This window comes from Physeter macrocephalus, chromosome 5, assembly GCF_002837175.3.
Source record: "Physeter macrocephalus isolate SW-GA chromosome 5, ASM283717v5, whole genome shotgun sequence".
NCBI classification, from domain to species: domain Eukaryota; kingdom Metazoa; phylum Chordata; class Mammalia; order Artiodactyla; family Physeteridae; genus Physeter; species Physeter macrocephalus.
The window spans coordinates 104,301,257-104,317,055 of record NC_041218.1 but is presented as its reverse complement, the minus strand read 5'-3'; the positions used below and the strand labels follow the sequence as shown (position 1 = coordinate 104,317,055).

Here is a 15,799-nt window from a genome sequence, read left to right as displayed (position 1 = left end):
TAATTGGGTCCCTACTAGGTGGACTTGGGTTCATCAAAAGAGGGAGAATCCTGAGTGGGTCTGGCCTAAATAGGTGAAAGACTTTAACAAATAAATTCCCCTGCTAACTTTAAAGAAGTGACCATGTGTCACATGGTCACAGAAGACCATGTGACTAGGACCTGTATGATTTCTAGGAGCTGAGAGCAACCCTGGGTCAACAGTCAGCATGAAAGCAGGGACCTCCATCCTGTAAGCAGCACAAGGAGCTAAATTCTACCAAGAATAGGCCTAGGAGAAGCCCCCAGGCTCCTGTGAGAGCATGGCCCACACAACACTGAGAACCAAGCTTGCTAGACCCTGAGCAGAGAACCTAGTTACTCCATGCCAGACCAATGGAAACTGTCAGGTCATGATGAGCGAGCATTATGGAATTTGAGTGTGCGGTAATTTGTTACACAGCAATACCAAACTAACACAGCTTTGAAATTTCTGGAAACATCACAGAACTATTCCAACCTGGTGGAGAATACATTTTCAAGATAATTAAAAAACACATATGTGATTCTGGAGTTGGGTTGTTGTTTTTTTTTTTTTTTAAAGAGTACTATTTGGAAAACTAGCAAAACTTAAATGGTGTCTGAAGAATATATGACATATCATTAACAGTTTCATCAGAGAAGAGCCACTATGAGTGATTTAGATTTAAGGATTTATTACAGGGATTAGAATATTTGCAGTTGTGGGAGGTGTTACAGTATGCATAGAGTTTTTTATCTCTGCATCTAGATTTGTTTTGAGAATATATAAAGAATCTTAAACTTAACAATAAGCCAAACAAAATAATTTAAATATAGGAAAAATGCATAGAAATTAATAAAAATAAAACAACAAAATTTGTGGGATGCCATTAAAAAAGGAAAAAGAGAGAAGTTTTTACACTAAATGCTTATACCAGATAAAGGGCAAAGTCTCATATCAATTGCGTAAGTGTCTACCTAAAGGAAATAGAAAAAGAAGGGCAAAATAAACTCAAAGCAAACAGAAGAAAGGGAATAATAAAATATGAGAAGAAATAATTTAAACTGAAAACAGAAAATAATAGAAAAGATAATAACAACAAAGTGATGCTTTGAAATGCTCAGTTACAATTGATAAAGTTCTATCAAGACTGACAAGGATTAAAAGAGAAATGACACAATTTATCAATATCAGAAATGAAATAGGAAATATTACAACATGTCCTTTAGTTATTAAAAAGGTAGTACTAGAATACTATAAACAGCTCTATATGCATATATGTGGCAGGCAGAAAGAAATGGACCAATGCCTGATATATACCAAATTTCACTAAATATGTAGTAGGTAATGTAAACAGTTCTATAACTATTAAAGAAATTCAATCCAACCAAAAACTTAAAAAGGAATTAATGTCAATTCCACACAGTCTCTTCCAGAAAATATGAGGAAATATTAATTTCCCAATAATTTTATGAAGCTACCATAACCAGAAAAAGACTGCATACATACACAGAAGACAATTACAAACCAATAACTCTCAAAAACCTAGACACAAAAATTCTCAACAAATAATTAACAGATAAAACTCATCAGTTCAAAAAATAGTTATAAACCACAATCAGTGGGATCGTCTCTCAGGTATTCAAGCCTTTCAAGTATTTGAAAGTCAGTCAATATGATCCTCCATACTCATAGGCTAAAGCAGAAAAACACATGATCATATCATAAAAACCATCATTTCAATACTGATTCATGTTAAAAACCGTCAGCAAACTGGAAATAGAGGATGATTTCCTCACCTTAATAAAGAACATCTGCACAAATATACAGCTAACATAATTCAGAATGATGAAAGAATAAATGCATCTCCCCATTCCCTGATGTCAAGACAAAGCAAGGATGTATGTTGTTACCACTCCTACTCAACATAATACTGCAAGTAATAGTCAAGGCAATAGGGCAAGAAAAATAAATAAATTGCCCGCAGATTGAAAAGGAAGAAACAAACTGTCCCTGTGAACAGATGATGTGTATGTATAAGGTCCCAAGAAATCTTCCAAAAAATGAAAGAAAATTTATAATAAGTGAATTCAACAAGGTAACAAACCAACACATGAAAACAGTGCACAAAATCATTTCTATTTCTCTATATTAATAATGAACATGTGGAAACTGAAATTAAAAACACAGTGTCATTTAAAATAGTTCCCCAAATAAAAAACTTATGTATAAATCGAACTAAAATTGTACAAGACTTTTATGCTATAAAACACACATGAAAGAGATTATGTAACTATATAAATGGGTTAGAGAATCATGGTTTGAAAAATCAACATGATAATACAGTTAATTCTCCCAAAATTAATCTAAAATTTACATAGATTTTTAAAAATCCTTGGAAGTTGTTTTTTTCAGATACAGACATGCTTCTCTAAAGGTATATGGACAAGCAAAGGAATTAAATAGCTAAACAATTTTGGAAAAAAAGAATAAATAGGGAAAAGTCATTCAATGGTATTAAGACTTATCATAGTTACAGTAATCAACACTGTATGGTATTGATGAATGAATAGATACATAGGTCAATGAAAGAGAAACCCAGAAATAGAACCATATAAATATGCCCAACTGATTTTTGACAAAGATACAAATGCAACTCAGAGGAAGTATAATCTTTTCAATAAATGGTGCTGGAACAATTGGACATCCATAGGCAAAAAAAAAAAAAAATCACTCTCATACAAAAACTAATTCAACATGGATCATACTGTAAAACTTTTAGAAATAACAGAGAAGAAAATTTTAGAAGCTAAAGTGAGAGATGAAAACTTCTTAGACATAATACCAACAGCATAATCACTAAAAGAAAAATTGATAAAGTACAATGATCAAAATTAATAATTTTGGTCTAAGAAAAAAAATACTGTTAACAGGATAAAAAGACAAGCTACAGACTAGAAGAAACCACTTTCAAACCATTTATCTGACAAAGGACAAATCTTAGATTCATAGAGTGCTCTCAGCACCAACAGTTAAAAAATGAGCAATGACTCATTTAGAAAATGGACAAAGGATATGAACAGGCGCCTCATTTGAGAGGTTATACAGATAGCAAATAAGCACATTGCTATTAGGGGAGTCGAGCTTAAAACCACAATGAAATATCACTACATTAGAATAGTTTTTTAAAATTATAATAAATGCCGGCAAGTATGTGGAGAAACTAAATCTCTTATACACTGATGGTGGGAATGTAAAAGTGACATTGGAAAATAGTTTGGGAGGCTTTCTTTTTTCTTTAAAATAAAACTAAACATGTACTTACTGTATAAACAGCAATCAAATTCTTTGGTATTTATCCTGAAGAAATGAAAACGTATATTCACACCAAAACCAGTACATGAATGTTCATAGCAGATTTTGCTGTAATCACCTCAAAGTGGACACAATCCAAACATTAAAAAAGACATAGAATGAAATAATACTTAGAAATAAAATGAAGCAAACTATTAATCCTTGCAATAACTTGGACGGGCATTATGCTTAGTTAAAAAAAAAGGCCAATCTCAAAAAGTTCCATGCAGTGTGATTCCGGTCATATAACATTTTTTTTTTTTTTTTTTTTTTTTTATTTTTTTAAAGTGTCAAAACCATAGAGATGAAGAACTACTATTGCTTGCCAGGGTACAGAGCCGGCATAATATGAGGGAATTCCACTGGGGGGGGATGGGACAGATATGTGACTTGATGTTTGTGGTGTTTACATAAATCTATACATGGAAGCAAATGCATAGAACTACACACATGTGCAGAAATGTTTGCATGTAAAACCTGGGGAGAAGCGAATGAGGTCTGTAATCTCATTAATAGTATTGTACCAGTGTCATAACTGTACTGTCCATTTCCTGGCCTTAATATTCAACTTCAGTTATACAAGATGTCGCCACTGGGGAGAAGTTGGGTGAAGGGTTCATGAGATGGTAGGTTTTTGCCACTCCCTATGAATCTTACATGGTTATGTAGGAGGATATACTTATTCTTAAAATATAAAGCCTAAAGTATGCAGAAAATAAAGTCTTTCAATATCTAAGGGAAAAAAATAATTAGTGTATGTTTGAAGGGTAAGTATGAGCTCATTGTAATATTTTTGTTGACTTTTCTGAGTATTTAAACTTAGAGAAATCATAAACTCAGGCAAGTAAATTTTGGGGACAAAAAAGACATTCAAAGCATGAATTGATAAAACAAATTATGTATTCGTCATCTCATTTCCCTGTTCAGATTCTATCATTTTGTATTAAAGCTAAAATCTTGTTTTTCAGGTCTGCAGTATACCAAACTAAAAAGTTGGGAAAAAAATGTCTGATGTCTGGAATGATGGGAATTGCAGTATATACAGTGTTTAAATAATCCAGCCTGTTGTTACTGAGAGCTATGTAATAAGTCGGCTCCCTGAAAACTCGAGATAGTTTATTTAGTTACATCTGTTTAACACAGTCACAGAATAATAGCAACAGATGCTTCTTCCTCCTCAAAACTTGTGTTTTTTTTATACAATAAAGAGTTTAGATGGCTCATATGTCTAGCTTTGTATGGGAGGACTAGGGAGAAAAATGAACAGATGCTAGAAACATTTATTCTAGTTAGTTTTATGAGTTGATATCTCTGGCAATTTTTTATAGCCTTCAGTGGTCTAATACATCATTTAATCTGCCAGAAAGAAGGACAATTAATGTTTAAAATAGGTGCTTTATTTAGGAAACATTACAAAACATCTATCCTTAAGGACCCCCAAGTAGTTCACCATTTTTGATAATGTGTTTCACTGGACATATTTTTGAAATGTGATTGCAAGGTAAAATGTAGACAATTTAAAGCTAAGGTTAATTTCGTGTGATTCTATTTCACAATGTCCCGTTTGCATTTTTACTATACTCATAAGGAACAAAACAGTGACTTGATTTAATGTGTATTACTGAGAATAATGTATTGGTATTCTAGGTTAACCAAGAAATGACCGAGGGAGTTGCTAGAACTTAGCTTGGAAGAGATGTCCTCAGACACTCACAACGTCTACTAATCTACTCTTCTTCCTGGGACATGAGTTGTGGGAACAGGAAAGAGTTGGAAAATCAAAATTATTCCTTTTGATCTCAATGTGCATGTTGAGCTGCGCTTGTTACCTACAATCCAGTTCCTCAAAGCATCCGTCAGTCAATGAGCATTAACACGGGTGCAACTGTACGTTCCAATGACTGGAGTTCACTCCGTGTTTATTTTCGGCATTTATTTTTCCATTTGAAAATGAAATCATATCTTCCAGTTGCTGTGTAAGTCTCCCTAGTGCTCTGCACAGGGTCTCGACCGATTAGCTAGAAATGCTTATTTTACGCAGTCTTTCCTGCTACCTCATACTTCTCAAACCTATCATTTAAAAAAATTATCTCTGCTGCTCATTTCAGGTTGGGGAACTATGCATTTCGAAAACAGCATGGCATGGTTTAATTGGAATAAAAATGGGCTTTTATTCGACAGAACTGAATTCAAACCCATGGCTCATTATTCACAAACTGTGAGGCTGTAAGCAATGTGCTTACAGCACTGAGTCTGGTCCTACCTTCTGCAATATTATAGAAAATGATATTTTCCTACCTCCCTTGCAGAGTTGTTTTAAAGCTGAACAAGAACACGGTAGAAAGAGCTTTATAAACAAATGGCAATGCTATATAAGAACACACTAATTTTGATTAATTAATGTAGTAGGGATCCAGGTTGGCACAGAGCTAATTTTCCCCTGGATCTAGGATGAATCTAACAGGAGAACTGGTGAATCCAAATGAATCAGACGATCCTGAGTACATCTTTCCTGTGAAAACTCTTGGCCACGGCACTTCCAAAGGGAGGAAAATGCTAAAAGCACACATAAATTCAAGAAAAAGAGGGCCAGAGCAAAGGGGTGGTTCGAACACAAAACTGGGTCTGCCAAACAGATTGGCCTCTGCTCCAGCCGCCGGTTCTGAGAACCTCAGGGTGAGGAAGGTGGCCAATAAAACAGCCAGTAAAATAGAAAGAGACGTTCCCTGAACTGTCGTAGGATACGGAGAAGATAAAGCTTTCAAAAGCACTCACATCAAAAGCTTCGAAGACACAGGTGGCAAATCCTAGGCATAGATAGCAGGTGTGGGCAACGGTGGTATCACCTGTAGAGCCTCAGGTGTCAATTAGTACGAGCTAAACTGAGAGCATCCGTCAAGCCCCCATCCCTTCCCGTAGACGGTGCCGTGCAGGGAGAGGCCAGAGGGGAAGTGCTGCTCTCCGGGGTCCCAATGCTCTCCGTGGACAGCACCTGATGGGTGACACATGATGTAGTCAGGGATTATCTCACTGCAGGGGCAGACCCCAACAAAAGGCCTTTTTATGGGTGGGGGGCCAAGAGGAAGGAGAGAAGAAGACCCAGGGGTGGAAAAGTGCTAAGTCAGGGTAAAGCAAAGTGTCCCAGCTGAGCCCCCAATAAGGAGGCCTCCAAAGGGAGGTGCCTGGGTTTGGAACGAACGCAGGTATGTGTACCAGCAGAGCAGGTCCAGGGACTCCTGAGTCCTTGACTACAAGAACACTGTAATAAACGGACTCTGTACCCCAAGGCTGCGGTAGGGAGATTAGCTTCTTCCCAGGAAGACTGCTGGGCAAAGCTTGGAGGCAAACTTCTCATCACCCTTAGAAGAGTACGGGGCATCGGCTGCCTCTAGACCATGAGTATTGGCTACCTGCGTAGGGTTCTAACAGAGTCTGTGTTGGTGAGGACCCATCTGTGGGCACGGATGACACACTTAACACTTCTGACATTAGCACTCACTTTAGCAAGAGATGTTATCAGAGAATCTGGACTTAGGGAGCAGGGTCAAGACCAAAGCCTCCAGATAGGCATATTCCTGGAGCCACCCAGAATCATCTAGAAAGAATTTAACTGATGATGGAATTCAGACAAATGTAGTTTAAACAAACAAAATGTAGCATCTTTAACAAGTGCTCAAAATCAGGGATTGGAGGTCAGATGAGGATTTATATACCTGCTTTGCCAGTTATGATCTGGTTAAACGCTGGGGGTTTAGTCAATCTCTCTAAGCTTCAGTGTCTGCATTTTAAAGGAAGGGATAATAACCATATCCACCGTGTTGTGAAAATAAAATAATACTTCATATGTTTCAGGAGTGAAAAGGAAATCAAGATATTCTCAAATGAAGGAAAACTAAGAGAATGTGTTGCCAGCAGACGTACTCTAAAATAGCAGCACTTCCTTAATAGGACCCATCCTGTGTCTGGCAAATAATAAAGTCTCAATACATTTCAGATACAGATTGTGATCTCATTTTGTCCCCAAATACATATAATCTCAGAAAAATGTGTTCTCATAATTATATGTATTCGTGTTCTCCTTTAAAAGTTCCCTCTTGAAATCTTTAATCCTTTGCAATATATTCGTAACATTAACTTGTAGCAAGAAAACCTTCCCTGTTCTCCATTTCCTCAATATTCAATGAAAAGTTTAAAACAGGCTTTCTCCATTTGCCTTGACAGAGAATGCTCTATGATTCCGTTAAAATACACTGCATTTTAATGGTTTTTCCATCCTCTCTTCAAAGTTTAATCATTAGTTTCATATTGACCAGGTGACATTTGTTTAGCACATTCTGTATATATATTTACAGACTCTAAGCTGGGGCTGGGGATGGAGAGAAAGAAACAGTAATGAGGTCAGGATAACAGCACAGGAGACCAAGATCTCATCAGAGAAATGAGAGCATGTTGTTACAGATGTTACAATAGACTATGATGCTGTACAAATAGAAAGGGATTTGTAATTGGAAAGTTTAAATTCTATTACTTTGAAGACTGAGGGAATGAAGACCAGAGTGGAGAAAAATCATCCACTTAATGAATATAGTTGTAAATGTTCCATGTACTTTTCACTCATTTAATTAATTGGAAAATAGAAGAATGCTATAACACAGGGTTTCTCTGAAAAGGAATGGAGATAACCTTACATAAACCTTGGACCAAGTTGCATCAAGAGGTTAAAAAAAGGTAAACAGCAACCAGAAAGAAGTAGATGTGGGCGAATGTAGAGTGCGGACGCGACACGACACAAACTGGAAAGATTCTTTGGGTTTTTTTTAGGTTTACAATGCAAACTGCAGAGGATTAGGGCAAATCTGAGACAGTGTCTGCTACTTTCCCAGCTCTATAACCTTAAGCCTCATTTTGTTTCTCTATAAAGTTATCGTTATCATAACATACACCTTAAATATTATCTAATCAATATAAAGGAGCTACATAAATAGTGGCATCAGTTAAATATCGCCTTTACATCCCCGACGCGCAAACATTTCTAACCCGATCATTGATAATTTTCTAGGAAGACTTTCTCAAGTTTTATCCCTTTCTTTTTCACTGACCCACTTTTTAATCTCCTATATGTGTTTATCTTTAATAAATGGGCATCTTTTTCTACAATATATGTTAATTCTTAAGGATTGTAACCCAGATGGTTCGTGAGAGAAGAAACATGGCCAGAACCCCACCTAAGAGTTTACCCTTTTTTTCTTTTGCTGTTTCTGTCTTTTGTCTTGTTTCTTTTATGACTCATGCTAATATCCACCTAATGGTGGAAATTAGGGATTTTGGAGTCAGAGTTCTATGGTGTAAGGACTGACTCAAAGTTTGGGAGAGCTGATTTTGTGCAATTCTTCCTTATTTTCATTGATCACGGTAAGAGTGTTTACACCATGGAAATTGGCAAAGGCCTATAAAAAAGATATTTTTTGAGAGAGGTGTTACTAACTTTGCATTATACCAGTGAGTTAGACAGGCTTGTGGTGGAGTCCTGTCCACGCAGAAGCTGAATGAACTTCATCCCATTACTAATCCCTCTGTGAGCCTCAGCTCCTACATCTACAGAATGGGTAAAAATAATAATTATCTCACAGGATTCATAGGGTCATTTCATGAGATAATGTATTGTAATGTCAATACAATAATGTCAATTGCACGATACATTGCAAATTCTTAACTCTTAGCTATTAGGATTATTCTTCTTATGAGAGTTTTTTAATTCCTTTGCTAAAGTTAGCACTCAGGTGTATGCAGTTTCTTTCTTTTTCCTCATAATTACTCTCCACTGTTTAGCCAAAGAATATAAGTGTACTGACTGAATATGGTCTTCCTTTCCTTCTAAGGTGCATAGGGCAAGAGCTGCCATTTATAATGACTGCTAATCCCAATTTATGGGTCCTCTATGCTCCTTGGAATCCCCTGGGTTCATGAAAAACTAACCTGTAGAAGAAAAGCAAGAAACAGCAGAGGCGCCTCAGTATTTCAGTTTAGATAGTGAGTCATTCCAAATAAGGTTTTCACTATGCGTTTGCCCTTCATTTTACCTCTAACATTTAAAAGACAAGTGTGGTAAGATTAGACATGTTTTTGCACTACATAGATCTATTGTGTAAAATTTTTTGCTTAAAGGGCTGAGACGTGTGCGTACGCATGGTGCAACCTTCCTTTTACTCACTAGTTGAAATCTTCTCTGGCCAAAATCACCTTTAAAATTTGACACAAGAATCCCTGTTGTTGTGTTCAGGTGTGGTGCCAAGTTTCATGCCCTGCTGTCACAAGGGTGTACGCGGAGCTCATGGGGACATTTAAAATGCAGGCCAAGCCTTGGCAAACGGTTTCTTGCATGATTTATTTTTGTTCTATTACGAAAATAGATTCTGTGGTCACCTCTGGGTCATATGGTGTTGATTCCTACACAGCTTTCACACATGTTCAGTGTCTCGTCAGGATTTGAAGCATTTATTGGACGACAGAAAAGGTCTCTCTTCTCCAGTGAGACGGGTTTAAGAATTCTATTGGCATGAGAGGTGAGAAAAAGCAATACAAGCAGACAGTTTGCTTAGAATCCTATGCACATGAGAGCAAGTCTCACTCCAAGGAAATGTGAATGGCACACAAAAGTCTTTCTTTTCTATTCTCAGAAGACCCATCTACTCTGTAGCAGATGGGAGTATCAAGCTCATTTTCTTAAACATGGAAATGTAACTTAATTATAATACATGGCATTTAAATGGAATATAATGCCAGTATATCTGAGTACAAGATTTGATAAGCTACATCAGCCTATCAGCCCATAGCTGCATTATATCGGTTACAATGATTCACCCTACCCTTCAAAGGAAGGTGAAATGTCCCACTAACGTTGCTCTGTAATTACACCATTGGTGGCAGGATGCTTCTCCCTGTGACAATCAGCTAAAGTTCTCAAGCATGAGATTTGATTACCATTGTTTTCGTATGGAACGCTAAAACATAATTGTCGTAAAATTACCAGCATCCCTTGTTTAATGTTCACTAGCAATCACATTTTCATATCACACGCACCAGAAGGTGCTTTACTGGATATTGACATCAAAGTCACAGCAGTATAAGAAACTTAAAAATGAAAAGAAAAACACAAAACACTTCATAGCCATCTTCTTACTTTTCAGAAAATGGGAAACTAACAGTAAGTTTTTATAACTATATACATATGTAATTTGTGTTTTTCGAATTAGGATAGAGAAACTGCTTATAAGAGATATACACAATAACCATGCCTAATAGTTCTCATTTCTTTAGTTTTTGCAAAGATGAGAAAACTATGTCATGTGATGATTTTGAGGTATACAAGTCCTCAGCATTCATTACATGGTATCCTCTTCCATAGAGTTTATTATAAAGTTCATTTCTGCTCTGTGAGTACACTGATATCCAGATTCTCAATCAAGATATGCAAGGATAACAAAGGCTCCAGAGAGGGGAGGATCCTTCAGCTTGGGTCTTGAATAATGAAATGATGCTCGGTTGCACATGATAGAGATGCAATAGTGCAAAAGGCATGAGGTCAAAAGGCAGCACGCCCCATTGTGTTCGTCAGCATGGCTCCAAATCACCCAATGCTCCCTTATCTAGATTAATGGCATACACATCGTTTCTAAAAGTTAAGACAGAAACTTAAGGGTATATCTTAATTCCCAAATTTGCATGTTTTTCACATTCAGCCAGTCACAGCATGCCTCAACTCTGCTTCAGAATTGAATACCCATGTTTATTTTCCCTTTTATATCCCCACACTTACTGCCGCCAGCAGCCCCTTTCCACTTGTGATCTCTAGTCTTTCCATTTTCTAATCCCCCTTACACACCCGTGAGAAATCTTCTTCTCACATGAGAAACCTCACAACATGGAACCTTTCACCTTCCTGCGAAGAAATATCTGATATTTCCATACTTTCTAAGCCATACGGTTTAATTCTTGAATATTGCTTTTAAAGTTCTTTTAGACACTCGTCACAAATCACAGTTAAACGCACTCTCTGAATAGAACTTTGACACAATTGACCACATCCCATTCCCACAGCCGCCCTGAAATTTCAGTCTCTGCGTTCTTCTTCATCAACTTTATCTCTTCCACAAAATGTAATACAACCTCCATGAATGAAGGTCTCACCTGGTGTTCTTTCTTCCAGGGAGCCATTATTTCCTAATCAAGTGGAACTAACCAATCTCTAAATCTCCCTGGCATTGATTCTATAACTCATTGTACCCATAAAACCTTACAGTGTGCACTAACTTATAAATGACACGGAGTAATTTAGATAGTTAAGACTTTCTCCTTGTATTTCTTCCAGGTTCCCACACAATGCCTTGCTCATAATATGTACCTAAACAGAAAGAAGAGACAAACGATGAAGAAAGAATGCTACATGCCATTTTAATAAAAGTTTCTTTGTGGATACGTTCAAGAAAGGAATCCTCTATCAATCTATATAGCAACATTTCTCAAACTTTGGTTTCTGAATTCCCATCTTAGAATTACCTAAAGGTGCTGCTACAATTGCGGACTGCAGGATCTTCGTGTAGATTTGCCAATTGAGCACCTCAGAGTGCAGCCTAGAAAACATGCTTCCTTGTTGGTTCTCACACACACTAAAGCTAAAGAAGCACTTATGCTACTTTGCGTATTTCAGAGCTTTATTTTGCAAAAGTAATTAAGATATTAGCAGAGACAATGCACCGTGTCGGATATTATCCCTAGCCCATTTGACATTCTAATCTACAGTAGTGTTATTGGATCCATGTATATGGGTAATAGACAACAAAAGAAATACTCTCCTTAAGAGAAAATTAAAAAAAAAAAAATCAGACACCTTTACAGACTTGGACATAATATCTCATTTTTCTGTTCAGAGAATACTGTGAAAAAAGTAGCATAATATAATGTTCTTCTGATTTGATGTATTTCAGAGTTAAGTCAAAGTATCTTGAAGGGCAGGAAGGAGTTGAAAATGTCATGTCTCAAACACCTGTGTCAAATGCCCTGTGAGAGGCAGGCCACAGAGGTGTTCCACGTGCTGACGGACCCGGAACTCAAGTCCGTGCTATCCCCCCAAAATTATCCTCTTACCTTAGAAAAGTTACTTAAATGATTAAAATACAAAATTGAGGAAACAGTCTACTGATCTCCTAAGGTGCAACACAGGCTTGACACAGTACTTCACACATAATAATCAATAAACACTTAGGCCTACTATTATTAGCTATTGTTCACATAATATTGAAATAGTACGTTGGGTCGGGGGGGCCCGCGCGGGTCCCGGGCTCAGACCGGCCCGAGCCGGTCCGGGGTCAGGCGCGGCATCCCCGGCCCGGCCATGGTGCAGGCCTGGCACTTGGTTGAGTCAGCGGACAACCAACCCGCGGTGGCTCCACCACGCGCAGCCCGCGCGCCCGGTCGACCTGCAGAAGCTGCGCAGGCTCGGGGTCCTTTGCTAGAAGCTGGATGCTGACAAATACGAGAATGATCCAGAATTAGAAAAGATCCGAAAAGAGAGAAACTACTCCTGGATGGACATAATAACCAAATGCAAAGACAAACTACCAAATTACGAAGAAAAGATGAAGATGTTTTACGAGGAGCGTTTACACCTGGATGATGAGATTCGCTACATCCTGGACGCCAGTGGGTACCTCGACGTGAGGGATAAAGAGGACAGGTGGATCCGGATCTTCAGGGAGAAAGGAGACACGATCTCTCTCCTCGCCGGGATGTACCACCGCTTCACGCTGGACGAGAACTACCTGAAGGCCATGCGGCTGTTTGTGGGAGACCCTGTGTGGCCCGCGTTCAACCGGCTGGCTGACCACTTCGAGGCCCCTGGGCAGTACCTGCAGTTTCTGTCGCAGACGGCCCAGCGGTGCCCTGGGGCATCGCGCAGCCTGGCCCTCCACGTGAAGGTCCCGGACGTGATGGCAGCAGAAAATCTGTCGTATTCTCCTTGCTTTTGTGCTGTAGACTTGAGGCTAGGTGAGCTTTCCTCTGCAAGATTATTTGATCAGAATACGTTTTACTGGAAGTAGCTATAGAACCGGTTTGTACATGGAAGCACCTGTGGACATCTGGGCAAATCCGCTCATTTTCTCCGATTCAGGATCGGTGGTCGGTGGCCCTGTGTCAGCTCGTGCCTTCAGCTGTGTGACCCGGTGAGTTTCAGCTCCCCAAACGGAGCCACTTGGCTGCCCCCATCTGGACCCGATTCTTGGACTTTAAGCGGATACTAGGCGAGGCCATGCCTGCTTTGTGCAGAGGAGTGACAGTGGATGACAGGACTGGGCAGAGAGAAGCTGCTTTTCTCCCAAAACACGGAGGAAGCTGGGTGGAGGTGCCGCGGGGGACGAGCTGGCGTGTTAGGGGGACCCTTGCTTGATCATGCCACGTTCTTGTTCAAAATAAAGTAGCTGCCTTCATGTTAAAAAAATAATATAAAATAATACTTAAATGCTTACTTCTACTTACGTTGCTGTTCGTTGTTCATTTCTAGTAAAACAATTGAGCCATGTGAGCATTTAGGTAGCCGGTGAGGTCAGAGATGGGATCTCAACCTATCAGGATGAAATCAAACTGCATGTGGTTTCCACTGCCTCTGGCTGCCTCTGGCTAGACCAGAATGCCTTTGAGGGGAAGAAGCCTGGAATTTGTAAACACTGAAATAGACTTTAAGCTGAAGGACGGATGGAGTAAGGAATTTGAAAACTGTCTTTTTACGTCCCTTCCCATCTTAAGATTCAGGGAGCTCAGAACTGCTTGACAACCCCCAATAGTCAAAGCAATCCTGAGAAAGAAGAACAAAGCTGGCAGTACCACTCTTTCTGATTCCAAGCTATATTATGCAGCTATAGCAATCAAGACAATATGGTACTGACATAAAACTAGACACATAGATCAATGGAAAAGAATCAAGAGTGCAGAAATAAGCCCGTGCATATAAGGTCAGCTATTTTTTGGCAAGGGATCCAAGAATACTCAGTGGAGAAAAGGCAGCCTCTTTGATAAAAGGGTGCTGGTAAAATTGGATATTCACATGCAAAAGAATGGAATTAGACCCTATCTTTTACCACTTACATAAATGAACTTGAAATGGATCAAAGACTAAAATGTAAGACCTGAAAGCATAAAACTCCTAGGATGAAACAAGAAAAAACTCCTTGACAAGGGTATTGAAAATAAATTTTTGGATTGACATCTAAAGCACAGGCATCATAATAAAAAATAAACAAGTAGGACTAGTCATTTCTTCACGTATGGTTTCCCGCAGCTGAGTGTCTGTTTCAGGAAAATCACACTGCAATGGTCAAACTCCCTTACAGCTGAAACCCACTGCAACATCAGCAACAATAACAAAACTTTGAGAATTATTGCTGTCTTATCTGAGTAGATCTAAGGTTTGTAAGAAGGACGGGAGAAAGCGCTGAAGATGGCCCATGCATTGCCGTTCTTCCTTAACAAGCATTGTGACCTGGCCCCTCATTTCCCAGGTCAACAAACCGCGAACCAAGGTTCTAACAATTTGCTTGATTTCTACTGAGAGTTTCCACTCCCCTACAACTTTTTTGTCTTTTTCTTTTCTTTTTTTTTTTAAAGCTCAGTGTGGTATGCATTTCAGAAACTGTTGTCTAGAAGAAGTCTGAACCTACTGCCCACACAGGGCAATTCTCAGCACTAATTGTTACTAAGAGACAAGTCTGAGTCTGGCTGCCAGCTTGGCAATAAAGTTCTCCTGCCAGGAGTAGGTGAACAATAACCAGGACAAAGTTAGGACAGCTGTCTTTGCACCTATACCTGTGTGTTCAGCTCCAAGCACTTCCTCATTCTTTCTTATTAAGAGGCCATAAGGGGAGAATCACTTATTACCCAGTTTGGCATCAAATTTGGTTACATTGTTTCTATTGATTCCCATGGACTTTCTTCAAATGCCATGAAAATGTCCGCTGGATGCTCGTCCTTCCTTATCCAGGAAGCCGTGTTTCTCTCAGCACCTCCCTCTATTGACAAAAGGGTCATGACCTATGAAAGCCTTGATGTTTTACATTGTTTTCAAGCTAACAAATTAACCGCCACAGTTTCATTGGTGCTATTAGAAGAAACAAGAGATCTGTATCAGAGACAAATGATTTTATTACTGCAATGGTGACAGCCAGAACACCAGCTTTTTTCTTTGCTTTGCACTGGCTTTTCCAGCCCCCACTCCCACGGTGACATAAAGAACAGCAAGTGACATCTTCACCCATAGTAAATTATATTACAGGAGAACAACTGGAATTATTTGTTATGGGAACTAAGCATGCCTACTCTTCACTTTGGAGGAAGACGTCAACTTTATTATATTAGACATTATTCATGCTTATCCTTTGCTCTGGGGAAGACGCTA

At 38.7% G+C, this 15,799-nt stretch overlaps 1 pseudogene; it reads left to right on the top strand.

Moving 5' to 3' along the window:
* The first annotated feature begins 12,745 nt into the window (after positions 1 to 12,745).
* Positions 12,746 to 13,451, top strand: LOC102982020 (acireductone dioxygenase-like; annotated as a pseudogene).
* Positions 13,452 to 15,799: the final 2,348 nt, after the last annotated feature.